Raw genomic sequence first — 26,721 nt, forward strand, 5'->3', positions numbered from 1 at the left:
ATCTCACAGTACTCAAGTGACCTCAAAGATGAAGTGGCAGGGGAAGCTCAGGGTTCTTAAAAGCAAAGTAAGGTACTTGAGATAAAATAATCTACCATATCTATATGTAGATAATGAAGGGGTTTGCATTAGCTATGAGCAAAAATTCAGTCATTGTGGATACCTCTCAGAAAATGCCAGCAGAGTGGTCTGAAGCCACACAGGGTAAACCATATTTCAGCACTGTCTGTAAGAGGCCTTGAGAGGAAAAAGTATTTTGCCATTTCCCTAAGCCACCACATGCTCTTCCCACACACAGCATGTCGCAACTATCAGCCCATGTCCAACAAAAGAGGAACTAAAACAGCACAGAGGGAAGGATGACAGAGAAAGACGTGAAACTTGTTCAGCTGGAAAGGAACACACATAGATTAAACTTTGGCATGGAAAAGACGTGTTTGTTTGAGGGAATATGACAGAGGGCAAGAAAAAGTTGGTACTGACTGATGTCCAAAAGGTGCACAGGGAACAATCATTCTCCATAAGACCAAGTGTTCTGAAGACTGGCAATCCACCACTTTTAAACAGAGGAGCTGCTTGATTTTGGGGGAGAGTATGTTAATGCATGGTAGAACTCAAAGCAGTAGGATACTGGGATGGTTAAATGAATTTACAGAGACTAGCCAAGCTTCCAAAGGCTAAGTGACTATTCGGTGACTATTTGGATGATATTTCCAATGCAGGCTCAGGTTTAAAGAGTGCTTAAATCACTGTTTGTCAGAAGCTGAGACAAAGCAACAAGGAAAATAGTCATTCATACTTTTTCAGGGTGTAAATGGCTAACCTTGCTTCACCTTGATTATCAGGATTTGAGGGCTTGATTCTCCACTTTTATCTAAATCATAATAATATTTTTCTTCATCTCCTGATCAGACAAAATTCATGGTTTAGACTTGATATCTGAAGCAGGTATCACATCTTAAACAGATTTTTTTGGATTAGATTCTTCATTAGCTATAGTGGGAGCTTAAACACTCCTTTTACACTGAGATACCAGCACCTAAGCATCATGTATGAACTGAATTCAAACCCTATTAGAGCATTTATCTCACTAAATGTGTTTCTATTCAAACACAAGGCAGACAGCAGGAACACCATTTGTGGTCAATGGAGAAAGAAATGGTATTTGTAAAGACCCCTCATTTTATCTTTATGCATTAACAAATTCAATCAAACAGACCATGTCCTAAAGTCCCCAGTCCCCACCCCTCAGGATGGGGGCAGCAGTGTGGGGAGCTCAGATGAAGATACCCACTGTGAGATTTAAGCCCCTTGTCAGGTGAATGTTACCTTCAGTCATGTTTAAACAATTCAGAACAGGCAGAAAAATCCCAGCTCCTTCCCTAGAATAAGGAATATATTGCACCCATAAAGTGACACGTAGCATATGAATGCATGAGTGTGCACATAACGTTCAAGCTCCTGCAGGTTGGGAATATTTTTCCAACTTCACCAGGAAATGGAAACAAAACTCAGTGCAATTCTAACATTAGTTTGCTATAAATTCCTAGTCTTTAAGCTAATGGCAAAATAATGTTCCTCTCATTAGTTTAATGATCATATCGTGCTTAATACAAGCATTCTTCCCTCTTTTTTCCCCTCTTTCATTAACTCAGTCTAATAGTTGCAGACAATTTTCTTTCACTATGAAGCTGTCAATCTTTCTCTTGTATGTAACATGCCAGTCTGTTATAGCACAGAATTAATGCAGTGCATTTATCAGACTAAGACCTCTTTTCATTTACTCACTCAAAAATTAGTTTGAGCTATCTATAATGATGCATGTTAATGGAGCACATTTTAAGAAGAAAACATTTAGATCATTTACAGATTTTCTTTTTTAACTATGATATGTGCTTCCTTCTCAGTGTTTGACTTAGAATAAACTAGCTGACACTTGGAAAAAAGGAAAGGAAGCTGAAACTGATGCAGAGGAAAGTCCCTCAGCTCCTACTGAGCTGGCTGTTCCCCTGAGGCACTCAAAAATGACTTTTACTCATGACAGTATGCAGCAATATAAAGCAGCAGCAAAGTTTCCTTCTCTCATAATGATGCAGACTCTTCTTAGGAATATGAAAAATTAAAATAAAATAGTTCTTTTTATATGCTAGATTTTAGAAGAAATCACCAGCAATTTCACTGAAGGGATAAGGAAAAAGAAGTGCTAACAAAGGATGTGTCCAAGAGCTGCCATGTGAGACCCATTAGATGCTTAAGACCTCAGATATTTATGGGTTGACTGGAAATGTGGAGAAACTTTATTCTAGGCACGTGACCTATTCAGCCTTTCTGTTGGGATCTCCTACATTCAATGGTGTCACATCACCTAAGTTGACTTGCTGTGAAAGAACAGCCCTGCATTTCTATTGACACTGAGTTTGCATTTCAGGCCCTCTGACACCTTTCTGTCTCTTGCTTATGTTTATCCCAGCTTCTTCAGAGCTCATACTGCTTTAAAAGAGCAAAAATTTATCTTTGTCCACAGTCCTGCCTCTGGTCAGATGCAACAAAGCAGCTGTTCTTTTCTTCAGTTCTTTACAATAAAAGCCTTTATCAAATGAAAACCAGCAACTGGTGAAAAAAATACCCATTTCTTTACCTTAGCAAAATTTAAGGGATTGCTGTGCTTAATCCCTTTGTTCTTCTCAGAGACTGGCATTCCCACCAAAATTTATGTGTTACTTCTCTTTTTCCATAAAAGTTTACATTAAGACTTTCCCATTTAACTTCCCCCATTGTTTTTTCCCCACATTTAATGTTTAAGAAAAAAATGCTTCTAAGTGTCCATATTTCAAGCAACCAATTCAGAGATACTGTATCAGTGTTCAGTCAACCTGTCAGTAATTTTACTATATTTTGGCTTTATAAAATTAGGTGCTTAAGTATCACTGCTTTAAATCTGGTATTTTAGAGCTAAAAGACAGTATTAAGCAAACTGAGAAGCAAAAAACTGTTAATTCTGGACTGACTTCAGTGGTTGTCTGCCTTTTGAAACAAGAGGCACTCTTCATCCCTAAAATACATACTAAGGGCCAAAAAACAATACTTTTCAAGGCTGTAGAACATGGAAAGAGAGATATTAAATGGGGTTAATATTTCAAATTTCAGCTGTTCTGTCACTTACATTGGGAAAAAGAGGCAAGGCAGGGGACTGCCATGGCCTGAGTCTGGCTCCCTGATCCTAACATCAGAGCATTCTGAGAAGGGTCCACAGGAATGGGAATAACAGGCCATTTAGCTGGTGCTCCCATTAATCTCTTAGGTATCTGATGCTGCAGGGGAAAAGAGCCAGGGAATAATCTAATTACTCCTCCATCGAGACACCTTGTGCTCTTCTGAAATGGGCAAATGACCCGGGTGCCTTGTTCACTGCTTGTGAGCCTACCATTACCTCCTGCCATCTCCTAGAGCATTGGCAGGCTTTTAGCTTCCCTCATGTGGACAGCATTGGTATTTTCTAAGGCTAGGACCAGTGCCTTTGTTAGAAGGTCAGATGTTCCCTACCCTAAAAGCACACAAGCAAATCACCAGCCAGCCCCAAACACCTCTGACTGAAGGGAGATCAGAACAAGCTACCAATAGCTACCAATAACTCCATCATGGGAAATGCACTGAACTCAAATAGCCGTATTTGGGATTTTTTTGCCTGTTCTGAGTTGTTTAAACATGAGTGAAGGTAACATTCACTCTCCCCTTGCAAATACTGGGTGAGGGTTTTTCCCATTTCCCCAAACAGACAGATATTCACACTGCTCTCTCTTTGTGGAGCTGAGAGCAGATCAGGCTATTCTCTCACACATTGTTTCAACCAAACTGATTCTGAAATTTTCATGGGGCATTCAAGGACAAAGAAGAGGGGAATTAAAAAAAAAATTACTGTCTGGCAGGGCTGAAGAGACATTTTTCCATCACTCCCCCCGATACAGAGCTCTGGTGGCTATAGCAAGGTCTCAGTCTTTGTGATCAACTAACCTTGCCCTTGCCCTTCCCTCCAGATCTCAGTCACTCCTTTCAGCCCCCACTATTGCAAGAATATGAGCATTTTGGATGGAATTGATCCATTTCCTAAGTTTCCAGCAGGGTCTGGAGAAGCTATTCCCATTCCTTTTCTTTAAACCTTTATCTCTCACCCTTCTCTCTCCTCCCATTTCCCAGGTTTTGAGTGCAGCATAGGATTTCCTCTGAAATTCACAGAATTATCGTTATCTCATGATTTTGCAGAGGACAGCAGACTTTGGCTCTGGTTTTGCCCTGCTACATGTGCAGTTCTCTTCATCCACAGCAGGGAGGACAGAGAGAACCCAGCCAAATCCTGACCCCCTTCTGCCTCCACCCCAAACCAGAGACCCCCAGAACTTGGGTCCAGCTTCCACAGAGGAGCTCCCTGAACCAAACCATTACTACACAGTTCCTCAGAGGAAGCTGTCCAAGCCTGATTTTATCCCATTCAACGCCACTTTGAATACCTGTGAATTTATTTCCTGTATGTAGCCTGTGACTGGAAAACAAGCATTCAATGAAATCTCAGATTATTTCAGCTGCAAATGAAACACACAGCAGCTCCTGGATGATTCCCCACACCGCACTCAAGACCAGACAATACTGGGCATGCAGTGCAATCCCCGCTGTGCTCTAGGCACTGGTATTCAGAGGTGAAGAATACCAATTCAAGGAATGCAAACTTTCAAATAGCACCTTTTTTTTGCCTTCTTGCATGCATCCCTATTATTTCAGCCTGCCTTTTACACTGCAATTCACCCATGTGCCTATCTTCCCGAAACATATCACATCTGGCTTTTCTCAAATGACTATGTATAAATATATTTACTTTAGCAAGTCGACACGTGTAAATGTCACTGTCTATCATGGCTCCCTGTTTCTCTTTCCAAAGAAGACAACGTAGTGCCATGAGAAAGGTCACAGGGCTGGACAGCATTGTGCTGCACCATCTGTGTTTTCCTTTCAAACTGAGATGGACAATACATGCATGCCTGCTGCTGGTGTGAGGAGTTAGAGGAAGATAGTGAAGGAGGCCAATGTATATCTCAACAGCTTTCAGACTCACAGTGCCAGTTTCCAAAGCAGCTGAATTCTGTCAGAGTAAACAGCACTGAATTAAGAGGCAAGTTTGATACTTATATTTTCAAAAGTCTTCTCTTAAGAAAGCAGATGCTGAAGCCATTTAGGAGGACTTGCTCCTGGATTCATACTGATTTGTTCCACTACAAATTAGTGTTACTCAGGTATTATTGAGAAGAAAGCTGAGAATGAATCAAAGAAACTGCTTTTCATCACAGTGCCAGAGCAATACAGCCTGGAGCACGGCAGACATGAAAGAGCACAATGTGCTTACTGAGATATTAAAAGGAGGACCTGTATGTGTCTAGTATTCTCTTTTCCTTTTATGTGTGTATATCTCTCCTGGAAGCTTGAGGAAGAACAGTTATTTCCCCAAAGAGACACATGCACCATCTGCAAAACATTACAGGAAATTTGTGACCCTTCTGGACAGACCTGCCCTCCAGGAGCTGAAAGCACTGAGTGCACCAATCCTGTGGGATTTGCTTTAGAGCAGGACTGTGGTCACCAAAGGTCACCGTGCCACAGCACATTACCTGAGCTGTTAGCCATGGCCATGAGTGATAAGACAAATCAGAACAGTGTAGTGGCACTTCACTATCAATAAAGGGTTCGAGTGGGAGGCACAACTGGCACTGAATACAAGGAGAAGTTCTAAGAGAACACAAAAGAGAAACAGTGTTTACAACATGCTTTTTCCTAAGCACAAAAGTGATTGCTTACTCCTAAATGTCTTTTCTCAGCATTTCCAATAAGGCTTGGGAATGATGGAGTTGCCTGTTATTGCTTAAACCAAGGTTGAAGAAACTTCTGATTATCTTTTCAGATGCAAACTTTTTATTCTATCCTTTCTCTAGCTGAAGTGATGTTACCAAGAAATTACCAGCATGCAGTTCTGACTGACTGCTAATGCCAGGCAACCACATTAAACTCTCTGTGCTCTCACCCACTGCCACTAGGTTGCTGTGCTTCACCCACATGGGCTGCTGGAGAGAGAGTGAACTCGTGGTGCAGCTCTGCTCAGGAGATGAACTGAGAGGCAGGGATTGCACACCTGGCAGCTAAAGAAAAATGGGCTTTTCAGCACCCTCCATACTTCAAAGAAAAGCAGGAAGTTTCAAAGACTGCAGCATTGAATGTTTGCCATTTGATGGAAAAAGGGCTAGGACATATTCAGGTCAATTTAAAATTGTTTCCAAGTACCAAAACACTAAAATGCCTGAAGATATTGTTTGCAAGAAATCCTTCATACTTGATTTGAAAGCAGTGTTGCATCATCTCTATAAAGGTATGTATTTCTTACCTGAAATCTATGCCGTGCCTAGCATATTCCAGCAGAAGGTTTTGTGTATGGTGCAGCTTGATTTGGGAAGAAGTCAGACTGGGGAGCTATGAAATGAGAAGAGGAGAAAAGAAACTTCAACAAATTTTCTTATGGCAAAGCCAAGAAAGCAAAGAAAGGGATTCACATGACTTATTCAAGTAACATTAGAAAATCACTCATTGCCTTCATGGAGCAGATTGCAGTACTTCAGCAACGACTTCATCACTGCTGAGAAAATGCTGAAAGAATCCTTAACAGGAGCGGGTTTGTAAGCCCCTTAAAAATTCTGGCCCTTAGGAACTCAAAGTGGATGTTCTTTGCTTCTGTAACATGCTCACCAATCATCCTGTGCTCTGCAGTGGTTTTGAGCCACTTCATGCTTAAAGCAATGTAATGATCTTAGCTGCAGGAGAAGTTTTGTTAATGCAAGTGCTGGAGGTCAGTGCCCGTGACGAGCTGAGGGAGACTCAACGTGAGGCTGGCAGATTGCTTGGCACAGGCACCAGGGAGACGTGAAGCCTGAGCTGAAGCAGCAGGGAGGGAGAAAAGCTGCTAGAGGAGACTCTGGGAAAAAATCAGGACACTTATTGCTCCCTTCTTGTACATACCAAGAGACACAGTTTTGCAAGTTGCCTTTCTTCAATCCACCAGGATGGCTGCTTTGGGGAAAAACACTTTTAACAAGTGTGCTCAAAATCACATCTTTTAAGCCCTTTTTAGCTGGAAATTCCCTATTCCCTCCCCATTGCCAATTCTCAGACAGGTTTTTAAACAGCTGTTTTTAAACTTTTGTCACTTCAGTCTTCTCTGCGAGATGTGATGAAGTTTCTGTCTGTATCTCTTGCTCATAGTCTGATCTGCCAGTCTAGACAAAATTATGGACAGTTCTCATCCTCACGGCAATCCTTTATGCTCACTGGACATTGTCCAAAAGCTTCTGCAGAAAAGAGATAGCAGATACACAAAAAGGCACAATCAAAGAGTAACATTCATACACCAACTAGATCCCTTTGTCCAGCTATTTCATAGCATTTCTTCAACCATCTGGTCTCTTTAAACTTGTCCACTCTGCCAGATTAAAAAGATGTAATTTAAATTAATACTGTTAGAGATCTAAATTAGTAGGCATTGATTGAATGCCACGAGCCAATGACTACAACTAGGAGAACCCTTTGCAGTTCATAACTTACCTTGTTTTGTTCCTGTTCATATATTATCCAAAAAGGACTTTGATTTTTACTAATCTCCTCATTATTCAAGGCCCTTCAGCAAAAATTAATGCAAACATATTTCAACATATGGATTCTGTCTGTGGGCTAGTCACTTTTTCTAGCTCTTTGACTAACTATTATTTATGGCCTGTGAGTCATCAATTGAACAACATGGCATCCCCATGCCTTGGCTGGATGTTTGCACCAAGCTTTCAAGACTTTCTGAGAAACATCATTCAGCTTCATCTGACACTTCTCATTGAATAAGCTTCAGGTCTGGGCTATCATGATGAGACACATACAGAAACCAGAGTTGTAGAAAGGGAGGGTGGATCTTGTTACCCCACTCATTTCTTGTGCCTAACCCAATGCCTTGCCTTACCAGTGGTCACAGACCAGAGGTGTTTTCCACAGCTTCCCAGATAATTTATTCCATAACTTACAAGTCAATAACAAAATTATGTGTAGAGGAAGACCTGACTAAACAAAGGTTTATTGCTTTTTACCCTACTGCTCTCTTTCTTTGTAGTCCGCTTCACCTTGTTTGGATGTAGCTTGGAAACCTCTGCATGAACGATGCAGATATATCTTCAGTTTATTCCAAAAATGAGAAAAAGACAGCAGCAGTGTTTTCTTCATTTACAACAGGCAATGAACTCAGCAAAACAAAATGAAGCCAGCAGGGACAGTTTCCCAGCGCAGGGTACCAGGCTTGCTCCAACATCCTTGTCCAGCCCATCTTCAGGGCTGCCTGGTCACTGCTCTGTCAGTCTTAGGCAGCCCTCAGTGAGGCCTCTCCAGCACTCAGATTCCTGAGTGCCTCTGGGACAAATAGAGTTTCACATCAAAATTAAAGCATCTGTCCCTTCATAAAGCTATGATTTCTAAAAGATTTTGAGGAGAAGCAACTGGTATACCACCAGTTTCTGGGGATGTTTTATTTCTTATTTTTTCAAATTAGAAAAGTGGAAGAGACAGCCAAAGGGCTTTTATACCTTTTTACAGAGCAGTGATAAAAGCCACCAAAATCATAATAGCGGCCTGTTTCCTGTTTAAAATGCTCTTGCTTGGCTTTAGAAAAGACAAAACAACTCTTTAGTGTCATTTTCATCAGCACTGCCGCCATCTGCACAAGCCTTAACTCATACAGCAGGGATTTGCAGAGGAATTTCAACGAAAGTGGCACCAACGGCCTGTTTTTAGAGCAGACACAATCTAAAATAAGGAATTAAACAAGGAGCTGAATTGGTTGACCCATGTTGCCAAGCCATCCCTGCAAAGTCTTACACAGAAAAGTCTGATGGGGGAAAAAGAAAAAAAAGCCACAAATTAGAAGAAAAGTTTCCCCAACACCATCAGATCTGTTCAATGTGAAAGAATGAGACAAAGACAGCATATGTATTTATCCATTGCATTGTTGAGCTCCAACTCTTTTTCCAGACTCAATTGGTAATTTTTCTCTTTAAATTCCCCTGTCCACTGTACAGGAGTCAGCTATGTTTGTTTATCAGCAGATAACCATCTTAATTAGACTACTGTATTGAAGCCCTGTTCTCTTCAGCACAGAAATAGTTTTGTTCCCTCTGGCATTGTTTTCCTTGGAGGTGTCTCTTGCTAAACGGAATCTTTTCCTGTTTAATGAAACAGACTAATGTAAATGCCAACCTGTAATCTTTGTGCTCATGTCACTCCCACTCAAGTGAAGCTAGACAGGACCCAGTTAATTAGTACAAGCCATTAAAAGCAAATAAAAACCACGGTTAACGGCCAGCTTATTTATCTCTAAGCATCTCATTTCCACAGCACCAAAAACAATTGGAATCAAGTAAAACGACAGCCAATTTTTTATGTTTTGACCATGAAGCCTGTGCACACTGCAGGTAAATTGTTGTAGAAGCCATATCGAACTGAGAAGCAAGCCCTGAGATACTAAGTGAGCTTTTCCAAGGCCAGCCCATGCACTGTGCAGGAACCCTCACAGCACAGAGCCCTGTGCCATGAGCTGCTACTAGAGGTCTAAATCCCTGCAGTACTAGTTATTCCAGCCTCATTGCTAGCCAAGGCCAATTCCCAACACCAACAGTGCTTGTCAAGCCACAGGGAGTTCAGTAATGATTCTGTAAGAGAAGGCAAAGCCTGACCCCTCTCTGTCACATCCTGCTGAAGAGCTGTTACTTCTCATACATAGGCTCCTGTTTCCTGACCCTCAGCGTGTAATCCATGCCATTCCTGTAACAAGTGCCTAAACACAGGGCATGTTAGGGGCACAGCAGCACTATCCTTTGCTTATAGATCACACCTTACACATACTCCTAGTAAGGCAATGTTGGGAAGGATGAAAGTTTGACAAGAAAGTCTCACAGAAATGTATGTTTAGCAGAAAGATTTTTGAATGTAGAATCTGAAAAAGGAATAGAAATGAAAGCAAGTTTTGATATAGAAGAAAAGAATTGCTGAGCCAGTCTTACTGGGTAACCAAGGAGGCAAAGGGTATGTTAGTTAGAAGGGGTTTTTATGACTTAGAACAAAGGATAAACCCACCTCAAACAAGAAGATGTTTTTACCAAGCAGAAAGAGAGCACAGGCAAAAAGCCTGCTGATGTGGCAAGCAGAAAAAGGTCTCAGAATTTTCCACTGCAAGAAAACTGAAACACAACTTCTAGCTTAAACTGTAATGTACTGACTTTTAGTGATTGGAGAATAGTAACATGAATATGGTAATGATAGTAGTTATGATAGGCTATAGGTAATAGTCAAGGCATAGATTGGTTCTACTGTATTAAGATGCTCAGCAAAGAAGAGTATATAATGCATTGTAACCAAAACCAAAGGGTCTCCAGGCCTGCCTGCAGCTGGAGCTGACAGCTGTAGGCACAGGCTCTGTCACCCACAACCCTGGACTGCTGTAGCATCTTGGATACAATAAACTGCATTTTGGAGAGCCACATGGAGTCCTGCATCCCTCATTCAGGCTCTTACAAGGCAAGAAAATGCTCTTGAATCTTTGAGAAACTTGCTTTCCTGGAATGAATTTTCCATGGTTATAGGGCCAGGACGATCCTGTACTTCTGAAGAGGGCAATGAATAAAATAAATTTTCAGTGAAGAAATCTAGATCTTTCCTCATTCTCCTTTAGAATAAAGCTACCAAAAGCACATTCCTCTTCCACCTTCAGGTTAAATCTAGAAGGAGAATCTTCTTCATGAAGCCCAACTGCGATGATCAGTCAGTTTTACACCTCTTCAGGAATAAGGAGCAACAAGCAGCACTACCAGAGGAAGAACCATGCCAAGGACCCACCAAAAGAAAAATACTTTTCACTAAGTCAGTGACTGGGACAAGAGACTGAGAGGGAAAGGAGGGGGTTAGATTGGCAAAGTATAGTACTATGCCCAAAGTCATGCCTTCTAAATCTGGGCATTTCTGTGTGAAACAAGTAGTCACAAAAGCTAACAGAATATTTCTGTTCTGAGCATGCTTTGATGGCTGCCATTTTTTTCCTCAATGTTGTGCTCTTGCAGCCTGAGAAACTGTAGGCTTTTAGTGCAACTTAAGAAGATTGGCAGAAATTCTTACTCTGTCACTGGCTTTTTGTGAAAATCGACTCCAGCAAACTGCTAGCTTTTTCACAGTCATAACCCAAAAATAAATTGAAGCAGATCAAGGAAGACAACATATCTAGTTCTGCAGAGCCACAGCCAAAGATCCTGGTTAAACAGCCATTGTGGTACATACTCTTCATCACTGCTCACCTCAGCAAAAAGGTAGGAAATATTAAGAGGTGGATAATATTTTTCCACACAGTTTCAGCCTCAATTGAAGCAGGGAGGGATGTCAGAAAAGCACTCATTTTAGAGAAGGCACATTCCACAGTGTCTGCACATTGCTTGTAACCCAGGGCTTCCTCTGCATCCCTCCTACAAACCTCTTGTACCACACTGGAGGTAGGATGTACCACATTGGAGACAACCCAGCCTCCCCACAGCCAAGAGCTCTCCTTCCCCACGTTGTGCTGATGACATTCTAAATGTGGGCATTTTTCAGGTGCACTGTTTGTAGATGCTGGAAAAAGGAGCAAGGAGGACAATTTAGGGAACTAAAATGTCAAACTCTGATATTATAGCACCTGGTCATTTTGGGATTTATTTGGACGTGATCCAGCAGCCCTTTTGTTGTATTGTATTTATTAAGGCTATTGTGTACTAAATAGCAGGAAGAAGAATAAACACATCTTTGTTTAAAAAAGAAACAGGCAAATTTAATTTTCTCAGCAGCCTTGAAGCTGCACAATTAATGTTCTTCAATTCAAACACAGCATTTACTCATCTGTCCTTTCCTGTAAAAAATTATGATAATAGAAATAGTTGGATATTCTTCAGCTGCTTCCCACTCCAATTTGCTTTTTAATTAGTACTGATTCCAGGAAATTATGTGGCTATATTTTTCAATACTGTAGCCTGTACGTGATGTGACATTATACAATGACATGATCAACAAATGCCCTGTTCTGGCCCTGGAATGCTGCACCCACATCCTTCATGCTTGCTTTACACACATGGTCCAATGAATGCAATTAGAAAATGAGTAAGCCTATTTCTATGCTAGTCATGTCCGTGGGCACAGATGAGGTATGGAATCTAATGATGAAGTTTAAATGAGATCCTATATGACTCCCAATAACTTGGTCAAAAGTTGGAAAAAGTTAGCTTTGTCCTCAGACATCACCCAGGTAAAGAAGTTCTGTTCCACTAATATGTTTGCCTTGTTATCCTCCTAGCCTTTCTCACCTGCTAAAAAACTCCCCAGCAGTTCTTCAAAGCCTTGAAATTGTTCCCAAACTTTAATATGGTGAATTTTACTAATTTGAACTGGCATCTGCTTTAGTCCTACAGCATTTTCAATCGTTTTTTACATAACATGTCATTTATATCTATTTTTTTCCCTCTTCCCTTCACACATACTGAATGACTGTTCATTGGTCTAGAGTGAAAGAAGAAAGTGTCTAGATCTCAAGAAGCCCTAGAGGTAAGAGATGACTCACAGCCATCCAGCTGTGTCTGGACTCCAAATACAGGGAGGGCATTTCCCTCTGACCCATCCCTGTGAGGGTCCAAGTGTGTGCTGATTCTCTTATCTCCACACTGACTTGTGTCACACAGCCCAGTCACTCAGGACGTGACCGTGCATAACATGCAGACCTTTTAGACTTTCAGTGACTATTTAGTTAGGAATAATAATTCCTTTTGAATGACAATGCACACAGAGATGATGAGGATTTATTGAGTATAACCTACTATAGTCCATCCATCAAAGTGACACTAAGTCACTTAGAAAGTTCCTGCTCTTACTGTACTTAATGAACACTTCACCAATTTCTGCAGTATTATTTTTGCCTAACAGAGTAGTCTCTCGTGATCCTTAGGGAGAAGAACTTCCCTAAGGAGTAGAGATCTGCCTAAGCCCTTGGCAATCACAGCACATGCTGATATTTGATCGATGTTGCTCATTTATCATTTCCCACTTGCTCTTTCCACAGCACACCACAGACTTTAGAATTAACATTTCCATGGCTATTTTGCAGCGCAATCTCATCACATATTTCAGAGTAACAGGGGAACACAATCCCCTGTCCTTCTGACTGCCGGCTTCTCTTGAGTGGGCATCAGAAGAATAATTTCTCTTTTGCTTGAAATGTGAATGACAGTAATGATTTAATCCTTCCTTCTAGGGGATGAAACCAGTGTCTTGTCATTTTCAGCCATGTCTTTATCAACAGCCCTATAAATAAACAATAAGTGTTGCATATAGGCAAAACCCTTCAAAAGGAAAGCCATGGCTCAGGCCTGTTACTCCACTTAAGTAGAAAAGGTCTATGGGAAAGTGACTCAGCTGAATAAGAGGCAGAAAAACAAGTTATATAACCACTGTGGGCTCACATTGTGGTGTGTAGTGGTTGGTTGAATTGTGTTTGTTATGATTCAAAACTATGCAACTGATACAGGCTTGACTGCTTTAAAAGGCCTGGTTTTTGCAAAAAAGGGGCATTTAAATGCAATAAATAAGGTGAAATTTCCTTTGCGCCTGACTAGGCACTCTGTGTCGTTCTGCTTTGCACAAATAATACTCACCCTGGAGTCAAACAACAAAGAGTAAGGCACTGCTTGTCTTCCCCTAATCTTTTTCTGCATACCCTTGAAGATGTCTGTCGTCTTCCCTTTATTATTTTCAAGTTCTACCATTGCATGCTTGTCTCCAGTTTTCTTCCCAATAAGTGAGTCTGTGGCCACCTGTTCCCGTTCTTAGCTCTGTCATAAAACAGAGGTCAGCCCTTCTGCATTTCCTTACTCATGCTTGGCCACCTCTTGTTTTCATTATTAGCAAGACAGCTGCCAGGCCAAGTCAAAAACACTCCTACCTACAAGTCCTGAAAGGCAACCAAAATGTCCACGCCACTTTTTCTCAGACTTATTCTCAACGTGCAGATGTTACATTTTGGGACAACGTGCCAACTTCAAAAGTCCCTGTTCAAATTTGAAATCTCTATCAATTCCCTTGCAGAGCTACACTGTCCTTGCTCCAGCAAGGGACAGTGACCCTGGGACAACAAGGACAATGACATAGTTCAGAGAAACTTTGGGGAGAAGTTCCCATTTCATCTGAAACTCATACATCCCCAAACACCTGGAAAAGGTTCATCACTTACCAAACTGCTGATTAGCCCCAGAGTTTGGCAAGATCCTTTATTCTCCCCAACATCCTACAAACTCAAGGCAAACACAAATTCTCCCACCACAGTCAGAATACCATTCTCCCAAGGGAGGAAAATAAGTCTCCTAGGTTTAAAAACATCTCCTCTTTCCAAATTTTTACCAAATCACTACAGTTTTCCTGCCTGTTTGATAAGACAAAGGTTTGAGTGGCACAAATCACCTGAGAAAACAGATCTATGGCCCTGCCTACACAGCTTAGTAATTGACACTTGCTGAAGATGTCTCAGCAGCTTCTCGCTGTTTAATGCAAGGCACAGGCTCTGACAAAGTTGTCCTGGTGAAGAGCATAATTACTGCTCTTATTTCTCTGGCATCCTTTCAAAGCAGCACAGCTGCAACAGGGATGTTTCTTCCAGACTGCCTGTAGCCTCTGATCTAAACCAGGCAAACATGATTTGACCTCTCTCCTGTGTCCCCAAGTGTCTCTGCCTACTCTGGTGAAACAAGAGCACACCCTGCCACTATTATTGCCCTTCTCTGAACAGCATCTCTCTCCTAAGACATTCTCTTTTAAAATAAAAATTCTTGTATTTGATGAATAAAATTACGGGTTTTGCCTGGCTTCTATACAATTGAACAGGAGTTTCCCAGTTAAAATCCACCAAAAAATAACTCACCCAAGCAGCTTCCAAATCCTTTCCATAGTCAAGAAACAGGGGTGGTAACACCTTTGTCTGCAGAGAAAGGTGTGGGCCGCTCAAGTCACATAAAAGATGCCAGCTAGAATAAGAATGTGCATGTCCTGGAAATATTTGTATGTAGGTCAGAGAGTCTTTAAATATGCATTGAAACTATATTAATGTCACTGACCTGTCTGATCACAAGTGCAGCTGCTGCCTTAAACCATCTCAGAATTGTTTCTTCCGAGAGCAAGTATCTGCTGCCCCTCAGATCCTTTATCTGTAGACGGTGGAGGGAAATTATTTACTATCAGATGTGCAGTTATATTTACTGATTTTAATAAAAAAGGAAACTTGATAAAGGACACTTCGTTTCCAGTTAATGGCCTGCAAAGGTTTATCATTGGAGACATTTGACACCAGAGCTGAGGGGAAGTTTGTATTGCTGCTGTTCAGCTGTGCTTTGCCTCAGGTTAACTCATATATTTTGTTCTGGTGCAGCTAATCTCTGGTTTTTTTCCATGGGAATGAAATAGTTGTTTTCCTTGGGGAAAAAAATAATAAAGACAGAAAAAAAAAAAACAAACAAACAAAGAAAGCCCCATATGTACAGAGACAGCAAGGATTACTTGTAACTGCCATAATTTAAGGGCAAAAAGAACCCTCTTATCTCACCTGCAGAGTGGATTTAAAAAATGAGAGCAGGAAGAGAAATGACTTGCTGAAAGGAAGTTTTGGAGGGCATTATTAGGGTCCAAAACCAGATTTATGTAGTTTCCATGCTGTACTCTGATATCTTTCATGCACTTTGGCTTAGACAGATATTGAAAAAGAACTGGAGCAGATACAAGTACACCGCTGACACACATTCTGTCGTGATGTCTCTGTTACACGTTTGCTCACTACCAGGTAAAATGGTAACTTCTCTCCTGATGAGGATCCTAAGCATACAGCAAAAAGGCTAGGAAATTATTTATACGAATATTTGCAGCAGGGAGGAGGTGCACACGTGTGTGTTGGCAAGCACACTATGCCTGTGTTGGTAGAAAGCATGCTGCACAGGAGAGGGCCTGTCGCTCCATTCCCAGCATCATCAGCCCTTTGCTTCTGTGCCAAAGGAGAGAAAATGCACTAGTTCAGTAATGGTGGTGCTTCTTGTTCACCTAAGTGTCTCCAGGTACTGCTGTCTCTGTGTTCAACTCCTTCTCAAGGACATCAACTAACCTGCTCCAGTGGCACCATGCCAGTGCAGTGACACTGCTAGTGGTGCAGACACACGAGAATAGCTGTGTTGGGTGCACGTGCTCTTCTGTGAAGAAGATTCCTCACAAGAGCCAAATCACATCACTACCACTACACAAAGAACTTCTGTTGGTGAAATCAACTTGTGCTTACACACATGCACCGTGGTATATGGCCTGTGGCTCAACTTAACAATTTTGCCTCCAAGTAGCCCCAGAAGAGCTAAGCAAAACCACCTTTGTTCATGTTCCTAATCCCTCCTCAGGAAGATTCCAGGCTATGCTATCAGTGTGCAATTAAGGAAGGTGGCAATCCTGCTCATCTAACTGTGCAATTAAGATAATGTCACTTTATATTTCCACTTCGTAAAATGCTTTGAGATCCTCAGATGAAAGCTCTGTCCCAGTGCAAAGCATTTATGCCTTCATCAATGGAGCAGATGGCATGTGGGGGACTCGTTTGTGTGAGTCCCGTTGTCAATGCTGTTGTAATTAGTTAAGAATCATCCCTTCTGCTGTTTGACAATGCTTGGTAGGGACTGGCATTTCCACAGGAGCAACATAGACTGCTTCCATCACTGCTGTAGCTGTGTAACTACATTGTGAAGAGTATTGTGCCTACATGGCTGAAACACGACACAACAAAGGTGCACATCAACTAATGAAAACTAAAGAAGAGGTGGAGAGGCAACCTTGGCCATTGCTCTGCACAGAGCAGGTGAAGAACTCCTGAGCATTTCCCAAACAGCTCATCTAACTTGTTTTAAGGACTGACAATGATAGAAGCCCATGTCTTGTTAAAGAAGCATTCGTTTGTAATACATATGAGGTTATCTAACATCCAATCTCAAATCCCCTTGGGGAAGTACATGCCCATTATTTCTAGTCTTCTTTCATCAATATTTTTTTCCATCCAAGGCCCTTACTCTTTGCAGCTATCTTAGTATATTTGCAGATTGTTGCATATGGTACACTGTATTCTTTTTCATTCTGCTGAGAAATATGCAAAGAGTGTACTTCTCCACTTCATCCATCTTTCCACTGCAAGCCCATGACTAAATAAAAGGAACACTGGAAAAGAAAAAGAAATTTTAAAAAGGCACAGGAACTATCTTTCAAAGTAATTGCTGTTCAGCAGACCAAGGCTGGAAAACAAGCATAAATGTGTTCTAATTATATCAGCCCCTGAGTTTTGTTTTGGGTTTATTCACATGAATGGGACTTACAGTGATTCTGCCTTTGCCAAGAGGAATAAAGCACCTTGAAACAGGCATGGATATATCTAGTTAAATAAAAGTAAATATATTACTGATGCTGACTGTTGGTAATCCACAAATAAATGCAAAAAAAAAAAAAAAGAGAGAATTTGAAACAAATTTGAGTAACTCACATAAACATCATCACTTGCAAGGCCAAGGAAGGTCATCTGCATTTCTCTCATGGCACAGTGCATCAATGCAAAACACTCAGGACTTCTTTTGCATCTTAGAGCATCCACGCCCTGTAATTAAATTCTAAATTTTGGAGATTTTTATATATTTGAATTGTTCTCAGACTCGCTTACAGGACTGCTACCTGTATTTGTAATTCACATTCTCCAGTGGCAATAATTACTTTTCTCCTAGAAGAAAAGAAGCAGTGACTAAGACAAAGGAGAAGTGGCAGGGCTTTGCTCTGCTCTGTGCTTTACTGGATTCCTACAAAAGAAATTAATTGCTGGGCTGAATCACACAGTAAGTCTGTTTGCTCCTATCTTGTCTCTGACAGGTACCAACAGCAGGTGCTTCAAATCCTCATAGACAATCATGCAGTAATGTTCCCATAGAGGATGTTTCTTCCTAAACCAAGGTGCTTAAGACTAGTTAATGTCTTGAAGCAGAAGGGCTCAAATCTTTAATAATTTGCTTCATCCCAGCAACTGCAACTATAGACACTCACTTGAGTGGAATCCTCTGCAGTCAAATTCAATACCTCAGTAATAGTGTCCAAAAGAGCGAGTTTCATAACTTAAAAAAAAAAAGCATCAAAAAAGAAAAAATCATATAAATTCATAGTACTGTCCTCCATTTTACCAAGTTATCCTATCTCTGAAACAACAATAAATTATATTAAGAAAGGTCTAAATTATACCTTTAAATATTTCTTTATATACTTTTATTTTTCATTACAATCCATTTGATTGCCTTAAAATTTCTACTATTTACTATTTCCTTAAGATATTTTACATCATAAATGCAAGCCTCTGTAAAGAGCTAGCCTTGGTATCTTGTGGTTAATTTCCTTGAACAATTTAACTAAGCATCAAGATCTCAGGAAACCCTCCAATCTATCTTCTAGCCAAGTACAGACCAAGTTAACCAAAACCACTCCTTGTTTATTTGTTCCTAAAATCTTCATGAAGCAGAATGTGGGAAGGACCATGGATAGACAATTCCAGTGCTGAACTGCTGGAAATCTTGTCTCAATGTTTAGCCTAAATTTCCCTTGCTGCATCGCGAACCCATCCAGATTTTCCCTATTTGTGTGTCATTACATACCTGCAGTGCAAACAACTCCTCCTAAACCAGATTGCCTTAGACATCCTTTTCCTGAGTACTTTGGCTATTGAGTAGTTTCAAAAGACCATTACAAGTGGAGTGAGCAGTACAGAGAGAGAATTTCAGTGTCCACAAGCACAATGTTGGCAGTGATGCCATGACTACAGAATTAAATATGCACGATGATCTGGCCTACACCCAAGTGTAACTTTGTGCACCAAATCCATCTTCCAAGATGATCTCCAGAGACCCACACCCACTGGACACTGTGAGGGGCCAAACCCAGGCTCTTCAGTGCTATTCAGTGGAAAGCCAGAGTCATTGACCAGAGCAGTGGAACAAATACAAGAGTATCATGCTTGCCTGAATTTTTCTCAGCATATATTATACACACACACACACACACATATATATAGATAAGTAGATAGAGTGCATCTAATGGGGGGAAAAAATTATCACAAGGCAAAAATAATTCTTTCAGGATGGTGTCAAAAAGGCTTATTCTATTTAAGTTTTCTATCTCTTCAACTCCTCCTTATTTTTCTAAATAAATATATCAAAGTGTCAAAAAAGAAGTTGCTTGGGATAATAAGATAGCATCTTTTCAAGAAACAGCATGTTTCTTAGAGAATATCAAAAGAAAGTACTTGGACTTTCTCAAAGTTTTCTTCAGAAATAAACACATATGACAGGATGGTCACAAAAATATAGAAGATCCTTTGTCAACTAACATACTCGGATGCAGCATTTGGCAGAAAACATGCCATAGGAAAAGAAAAAAACATGTCATAATGTGCTAAGCTTTCACACTGTGCCTCGGGCTACGTGCTCACTCTAAGCAGGTGACAATTCTCTTTACAAGGCCTAGATCACCCCTCAGCAAGAGGAACATATCACAAAGACACAGTCACTAATTCACTGGAGTGTTTTGGCTATCCATGCAGGCATCCCTCGGTCTGGGTGGCATTCCCATGTTGATCTTTGAGCCCAGTGTAGTTAACTGGCCTTACACAAGTTGTGCAAGGGTTACAAGGGTAAATGGCTGCCCAAATGCAGCAGTGTTTTGAAGCGTGCTATTTATGAATGTACACACCATAGTGTGGCATTCACATTCTCTGAAAAAGCCCCTTCACTCAGGATTTTTCTCCTGGGAAGTTGAGAAAAGGAAAACAATTCTTATCTCATTTGCTTCTCCTGTGTTGTGCTCATTTGGAATGTGTTTGGAGATTGTTTACCCACAGGTGATTGTTTGATTGGATTCTGGTGTGAGTTGTTTTCACTCTTTGGCCAACCAGGGCCAAGCTGTGTCGGGACTCTGGAAAGAGTCACGAGTTTTCATTATTAGCTTTTTAGCATCCATTCAGGTCCTTTCTGGATTCTATAGTACAGTACAGTACAGTACAGTATAGTATAGTATAGTATCATATAGTATTGTATTGTATCATATAGTATCGTATTGTATCATATCCTTTAATATAATATAGTGTTCCAAAGTAATAAATTAGCCTTCTGAGAACACAGTCGGATGCATCATTCCTGCCTTTGTTGCAGCTCTCTGCAAATACAATACCGTAGAACAGTTTGTGTTGGAAGAGACCTCGAAGATCATCTAGCTCCAACCCCTTGCCTTGACAGGGACCCCTTCCCTTCCTTGTTCAAAGCTTCATCCAATCTCACCTGGAACACTTCCAGGGATGGGGCATCCACAACTACTCTGTGCAAGCTCTTTCAGTGCCTCACCACACTTGCAATAAAGAAATTTTTTCTGATGTCTAACCTAAACCTACCCTCCTACAGTTTAATTTATGTGTTGTTGGCAATTTTATGAGAGATGAGAGCAGATCAGAACGGAGGAAAAAATGAGATTAAGCTGTTCTCCAGGGTAACTCTGAAAGTCTTTAGAAAAAAGATGTTACAGTACACCATAATATCGTTAATTTTTCAACATATTCCAAATAGAAGCAAGACATTGTCAAACACCTGATAAGGCCTTGACAATTACAAAGCTCCTTAAATATTGATGCGAATTGAGTGAGTAATTTTATCTTTTGGCTTAGCAAGATTTTTCCTTCTATTACTTTGAGAGTACTCAAACATGGAAACGGGAGCAGGATGTACTATCAACTGAGTAAAGTGCCAGAGAGAGCAATATGAAGAATAAATTGGAATCCAAATCTCATACACAAATTATTAATAGCACTAATTTCCGCATATTACAAAGCAGCTTCTTTGCATGTATGACATTGCCTTTTGCACCCAAACATGACTTTAATTAAGATCTAACTTATTCATGACTATAATTCAGATCTAACTGCTGCTCTAGTCAAATGAGTATAATTAGTCCCAGAGGGTAGATCTAAGAGAACTAGGGTTTCCTTTTTACTCAACATTTAGGCAAGCACAATAGATGTTGTAAGATCCATCTGGAAATGTAAGAGTTTTACAGAGTTGGTAGGTAAACTCTAAACAAAACTGTTGTTCAAAAGGACTTTCATAAAGGCTCATTCAGTGTAATCTGTTCTTGCAGACTACACAATAGAAGTGAAACAATACAGGTGATTAACCAAAGTAAAGCTAATAAACTTTTTGTAATGATTTCCTTGTTTATTAGGAAATAGAACCACAGAAGTTTGTTTAGCCCCTCCACACATAATTTTTAAAGGGATTTATGAGGTGGTATTCATTCTTATTCCTCTCCTGCAGAGAATACAAATCCAAGAACCTCCTGCATAAGTTGTGACTGGCATAACCAATTGAGAAGTCCTAACAAATACTCGATAATCAAGCATTCAATTATCCCAGTGTCCCCACTCACAGCATACTCCATCCAGAAGGCAAAACAATGAAAACAATATAGTGCAGATGATTTGTTCTTCCTTCTAGTACGTCACCCAACCCCTACAGCTGCTTTGCTTTTCACCCAACTCCTCCTTCCCACACACTTTCCAGCACCTTTGTCCCTTGTCCACAAGGCACTAACTTCACCTTTCCCTGCCAAAGCAGTCCTCACCCAGTTCCCCTGTCCTGAAAGAAGGCTGATAGACATTGGTTTTGCAGCAAGGACCACCTCATTGCCCAGCTGCCCCAATGTCAAATCAGCCCCTAAAACAAGGAATTACTGCTCAGGCCCAGCTTAATTTTTATGTATTCTGCCATGACACTGTGTTTGGTGACCCAGTGGTTCAGAGGACTATAACTGGCATTGTTGTACCCTAAAACTGCCCTCTGGTTTGATCACTGATCATGTCTGAACTGCAAGGAGAAGTGTGAGCTTCCCCACACTGAACGCTGGGGACTGATGCTCTTCTGACTTTCACAGCTGGCTTTTTATCTGTCTGTAGCTGGCACTCCACAATGCATGTGAGACCTCCAAGCTGTGTTTGAGAAAAAACAGACTCAAGAGACCTTCTGGTGGAAAATGCCATCACATGACAACCTCTGCTTCAGCCTGAGGACCAAGAGTCCCAGCTCTGAATATTTTGCTGTTCTTACCAGAGCTAAAGCAGCAGTTCAGGTGCTACACGTGCAGTCAGCCAACTTTGGTCTTCAGAGCGAGGTAGCTTTGGCCATCACTCTGTAGGTAATAGCAAATATTTTTCTTACATTCATTACAGATTAAACTTCACATTTCCCAAGAATAAATCCATAAACTCAGTTCCCAAAGCTCAGTGACAGACAAGAACTGCTTTTTAGAAATAAGCACGTGTTCTTAATATTCATTTAAGATAAATAGGGCTCAGTATATGCCTAGCTTCAGCCATATGGTATTTGCATCCTTAAACCAAGACTTCTCTTAGTATCTGTTAAGTGGAACTTGTTTTAAAATGATTCCCAGAGTGAAGAAGAAAGGAAAAAATAAAGTCAGTTTCACAAGGGAAGAGGAAAGTTAAACTCACAGTGTTAGGTTGGCAGCTGATGCATGAGTCTTGTAAGGCCAGAGCCAACTAGTGCGGTGCCTTTATGACAAAAGTGAGAGAGGCTCTTTAAAAACTGTATTTCAGAATAAATGCACACCAAAAAAAAAGACAAATTTTTGGTAAGCCAGTATTTTTGTAGTGAACTCAAGCAGGTGATAAAAATTATGGTTTGATTCTGCTCTTACACATTTTTCCAACTGTGTATTTCCATCACTTTCACTAATTTCACCTTTGTATGAAAAACACAAACTCTCGCGAGTAACCACTTCTTTCATTGTTTACCATTTCTCACAAGAAAGTCTCTTAAGAATGTTCATTCAGTCATGAACACAGGACAGTTACTTTTTATCTCAGTCCTAACTCAAAGAACATTCAAAGTTTAAAAGGGAAATGGAAGGTTTGTTTAATTTCCAGAGGCATTTCTGAATTTTTACATCCGACACAACCCTACCAAGAGAAGACAATGTCACTTTAGGAGGACTTAACTGGATTGTCCTTGCTAAATTGGTTCTGACTCAATCAGGTCTTAAGGTACTGCTTCAAATTACACAAGTATTTTTATCTAAGAAATATATTGAACAAAACACATATGAGTTTCTTCACGGTAATGGACCCTGCACAGTGCTAAATCTGAGCCAGGACTAAGAGGCTGAGAGATCAGAAATGCAATTTACATTGCCTTGCAGCAGGTTCAAGGCAAAGCTGTACTCCATGCATCCTTTACCAGGTGTTGTACGACACATCTGTGTGCATAGCAGTAGTAGTGTTCTGCCGGATAAGCAAGCTTGAACAGCTTGTGCTGCATAATGAAAGACAATGGAGAGTCAGCTCAGAGAGGAAATAAAAACCTATTAGATTGTCTATTTCATCCTCTTACCACTATAAGACTTCACTCTATAATAATTTCATACCATTTATTCTATTCTAGTTTAAAGTGCCTGGGGTGAAGAAGCTTCTCCTGAGATATTCACAGCTTGATAGATCTCAGTATGTGGAAGCATTTTCTAATACACAACACTCATGATTCCCTTTGAAATTTCATCCCATTACTCCTGGGCACCCACCCTAAATCAATATTTCTTTTCCTTCCATTATTTGTCACCTTCAAATTTCAGCAACACACCCCTTTTGCTCCCATTTAACAATCCTGTAACATGCAGCAGATTCAATCTCTTCTAGGAGCATAAATCAACTCCTCAGCACCCCGCTACCTGTGCCTTCCCCTCGCAATGTTTCATACCTTCAGCTGAGGCTGGGGCACGGGGGCTCTGCAGGGCCTGGGCTGCAATGCCCCTCAGCCCTGATTCACAGCCACTGCCAGCCTTGGCTGGGCTCAGGGTGCTCCACCTTCCAAATGGATTCTGCTCCTTTGCACAACATGTAGTGCAAGGGTACAAATCCATGTGCAAATCCTTGACTGCAGTTGCCTTCCTAGAATGGATATATCATCCACATAGCAATTTAGGCAGTCAAGGAACAGTACAATTAGGAATGAAACCCACTTTTTCTTTCCATGCGTTTTGCTCAAAGGCTGGCAGGTGGCAGTGCATCCTTAGGAATTAGCCATGGAAACGTGGCCACTGCAATTGTCATTTATCATTTTTTTGCGTGGGAGGGTGGCCTCTTTTTCTTTTCTCCTTCCTCTTTCATTTCAAATTTCTTCTTTTTCATATTTATTTTCCTTCTGTATCTCAAATAATTGTTCTCCCCTTTCCTGCATGGAAAACAATTTAATAAAATGTGTTTCACATCCTCTCTGTGCGTGTTCAGGTATGACAACATTTTTGGTTTATTCCTAAAGGTCCTCTATTCTCACAGACATTCAAAAAAGTTAACCTGCGAGGTCAGTAAGAGAGACACGGAAATGAATCAAGCTGCTTTGGGCAAAAGCTGCAAGAAGAAAATCTAAAGTAGCAATCTTGCTGATGCAAAGGATATCAGCCAGCTACCTCAGTCTGCCGTGGAAATATGCATTGCTGGTCTTTGATAAAAGATCAAAAACTTATCTGGTTTCTTCAGGAAGCCCAGATGAGACTGAAAACATTGCAGAGGAAGAGAAAAAACAACACTGATACCACTTGTGTTTTGTCTCACCTCAGGCAGAGAGGCCCTCTGTGCTCCAGGTAACAGCAAACAACATCTCAGGGAGAGCAGTGGGACATCCCAGCAGCATCTCCCAAATCAGAGGAAACTCCCATGCACTACAGGCTCTGTTCCTGGGCCCCAGTGCTGGCTGGTGGGATGAGGAAGAGCTCATCAGGCTGTCACCTGAAAGGCACTGTGTGGGCAGGGCTGTAGAGCAGGGGAGCTCCTGCTGCCCTCAGTCCAGCCAGGGGGGAAAGTAGAACACTGAGCAGCTTCGGACACTGCCCCCAGCTTATGTGAGTGGAGTTCCAAAAGCTCCTTACTCAGGTTTAAATCACCTTGCTCTTCATCTTCCCCATCCTGGCTTTAGTGTATGAAGCAACTGCTCCAGCACTGGGCTGGCCACTGGAGAGATAAGAGAAAAAGGATGTGAGGCAGCAGTTTTGGGATGGGGACAGCACAAGGGTGGCTTTCTGGCAGTGGAGGAAGCCAGTAGGATCATGGCCAAACAGGAAGATGCTGGAAGCAAGCAAGGCACAATCAAGAGAAAAGGCACACAACTACATGGCAAAAGCAGAGGCAGGTCCAGAAGGAGAGGTGAGACCAGAAAGTCCTGAGAAAGATGTCAGCCTCTCTCCTCTGACTGCCAGACTCGTGGGCAAAGTTAGCACAGCCTGAAAGAGCAGCATAGTGGGAAGGAAAAAGGCAGGACACTCGGGATTCTGTCCTGCAGGCAGTCTCTTCCCATCTCTCATCTGCACAGCCTTTTGGTGAAAGAGAGATTCACAGCAGTGACTCTTGCTCCCAACACCACAACACCTTGTTTTTCAGGAATGCCACCCCTGGCCCAGCCCCATCACCTGCCTTTCCAGACTCAGCTGTTGCCTCCCCATACTCAGGGCAGGAGTGGAGACTGGCTGGCTTCGGGAGCACAGACAACCCCTCACCTCCCCATCCCAGTCCCAATCCTCCCAAAGCTGTTGAGATCCCACCACCAGCACTGCAGACCTCTTTTCCCTTTGCTCCCACCAAACTCCAACAGGAGCAAGCTGTTGTCACACTGTGTTGGTCTGTGACCAAACCCCCCAGTCCTCAGGGAGCCCCATGGCTCCCCGTCCTGCCTCACAGCTCTCCTGTCACCCCAGACCCCAGAGGGAGCCCTGCTGCACTGCTCCTAGCCCACCACCGCCAAGCTGAGCTCTGCCCAGCCTGCCAAAATGCCTTCAGCCTCCTCCAGCCACAAAAATTACTCTGGCCATTTATTTTTATTTATTTGTTTAGGTTTGTTAGCTAATTGCTGTTGCCTCTTGGTTACGGCTGTGGAAGACCTTTACCCTTCAACTGCTCAATCTTTGCACTGTGCTGCAGGCCCACATTTCAGTGCTTTAAGTGATGGGCCATTATCTTATTCCCTGGCTCCTCTTTATGGTACTGATCCAAAATCAACGGAGGCTTTCCTCTGGCTTCAGCGCTCTCTGGATCGGGCTGGCAGCCTCGGCACAGCAGCATCTGGCACGTTGATGGCTGCTTTGAGCGAGCTGCCATCCAAAGAGAGCTCAGAAGAAAATGGCCAATAACATTTGCAGGCAAGGGCAGGGTGTTAGGGAAGAGATTGGCAGTGGGCATTTAAAGAGCACCACGAGGTGGAAAACAACAGCTCCCTGAGGTGGGTCAGAAGTCCCTCGCAAGGAGATGCATGGCTAAAAATATGCCCAGCTTGGCTGAATGAGCACGCGGGCGATAGACCAGGTAAGAACAGGAGGAGAAACGCAATGAAATTTCGGACCAAGCACCAAGGAAAAAGTCCCCAGACAGACCTCTGCTTAGCTTCTGGAATACCCTTCAACAGAAAATAATGCCAAGCCATCAACTGGTATATTTAAATGCAGATTTGACAA

The sequence above is a fragment of the Fringilla coelebs genome, assembly GCF_963513975.1.
Source record: "Fringilla coelebs genome assembly, chromosome: 2".
In the NCBI taxonomy this organism is placed as follows: domain Eukaryota; kingdom Metazoa; phylum Chordata; class Aves; order Passeriformes; family Fringillidae; genus Fringilla; species Fringilla coelebs.